Source organism: Crocodylus porosus, unplaced genomic scaffold (genome assembly GCF_001723895.1).
Source record: "Crocodylus porosus isolate Cpor-Errol unplaced genomic scaffold, CroPor_comp1, whole genome shotgun sequence".
Lineage (NCBI taxonomy): Eukaryota > Metazoa > Chordata > Crocodylia > Crocodylidae > Crocodylus > Crocodylus porosus.
In genome coordinates, this window is record NW_017728948.1 from 3799942 (window position 1) to 3801953 (window position 2012).

The following is a 2012-nucleotide window of genomic DNA, read 5'->3' on the forward strand; positions in this document are numbered from 1 at the left end:
GCAACTGCACTGGAGAGCAGTGCTCTGAGAGCAGACTGTGTCCAGACATTCAATTCTAATGTCATCCCCCCCATCACACATAAAGAAACATTTCTCCCCAAATTCCCACCTCCCTTTCCCAAAGCCTTGGGAATAAGGACCAGGACTGAAGGTCCATGTCCCTTCTGCCCTCATCCCACGCGAGTGTGAGCACACACTCGTGCCGGACGTGCCCCGCAAGTAAGGCAGTTCCTGGCTCAAGTGCATGCATAGCCCAGTGCCGTGTTTGGGCTCTCTGACTCACTGAGGCCACTCAAGTTATCTGTGCTGTGGGCTCAGCATGAGTGTGCCAAGTTTATTTCTCAGCAGACGTGGATATAGCCATGTCTTCAATGGCCAATAAACCAAGTAGAAACCCACGGCTTTTGGAGGGTTTCCTGATGTGGAACGCTTGCGAGACGGACGCCTGCGTGGGCACCTCCCACACCTTCCCCCTTCCACGGCTGCGCTTTGGGCGGTGAAAGGCGATGACTAGGACGCCAGGGAAGAAGCCAGATGAAAGCCATTGTCTGTCAGCAGACAGGCCTGCATCACTTCCCTTCCAGCTTCCACCTCTGCTGCCTGATGTCTCCCTCCGTGCATTTATTTTAACTCCTCTCTAATCCCCCCCCAGGGCTTCTTCAAGTTCGTCTCTTTTCTCCCTATGTGTTCACAGGTTTGCCTGGGGGTTGAATTTCCACTGGAGCTCGTGAAGCAGCTGTGACTGATTTTAGGCTCGATTTGTTTTAATTTTGGAAACTCCGAGCATCCTAGAGAAAGCAGCGACTAATAGGTAGAATTGGGGCTGGGAGCTGCTTTGCTGCTGCTACCAAAGCAGCTTCTCAGGCCGCCGGGCAGCACTCTGCAGACCGGGCCAGAAGGACCTCGGGTCTGGGGAGCACTCGTGGATCAGGTCGTAAAGAGAGACCAAAAACAGTGCATTTCCCTCATGTGTTAGCACAGAGGCCCATGCTGCAGTGTGAATACTCTGGCAGGCTTTAGTCTGCATGAAACCGGAGGCACAGCTCTTCAAGGACACGTGCGTGTGAGACAGCAAGACAAGGTTTGTTTTGCTGTCAGCTTCTTTTAGAAATGGGAACAGCGATGCTCCATTAATGCACCTCTCAGTTATAAATGGGTCAGGTTGCCCTTTTCTTTATTTGCTTTAAGAGCAATTCCTCTGGATTTCTGCCTGGGAAATCTTCCATTCTGTCACTTCCCTTCCCTTAAAGCAGGCTTGCATACATGCACAATCCAAAAATCATAGGCAGGGGCTGGGTTTTCAAACAAATGGAAAGGGACAAAGTTGTGGTTGCGACGGACTTTTGTCCTGTTTCGGTAATTCTCCGGCAAAACTTGCTGAGTTTGCAAGTGAGAAAGTGCTTCCCCCCACTTACTGACTCAGCGCAGGCCCCAAATGCCGGTCGGTGCTGATTCTGGCTCATGCCTCACCAATGCTAAAGCTTCTGCAACTGGCTTTTTGTTAAAATGTTGCATGGCCCAGAAAAAGAAAATGTTCCATTTGCTCTCACAAGCTGCAATGAAGCTGACAGGTTGACAGCCTTTCTGCTCATCAAAGCTGTTCTGCTCGACTGTATGCCCAAAAAGATCAACCTGTGAAGTAATGAGGTGCCTTTACTCAGTCGCATTTTCACCATACATGCACTTTACCACCACAGTCCCACAAGTGAGTCTGTTTTGAATCTGATCAAAGAGAGTTGGAGCCACAAACACTTTCCTGGCTGTTTGTGCTACAGCACTAGCATCTCATGCTTTGTTCCAGGGTCCTAAGTCTATCCTACATGGTTTGGCCACAAAATTGCATCTTTAGTGCATGCATTTAGGGATGCCTTTCGTGATAAAGATTTCCATGTCAAAAAAAGGGAAGGAAAAAAAAAACCCCAAAAGGTCTTACGGAGCAATTGTTCCACTTCCCTCCAATTTGAGAAGTAACTACTGTATAATTGCAAGGCTAAGGAATATGGAATAGAAAG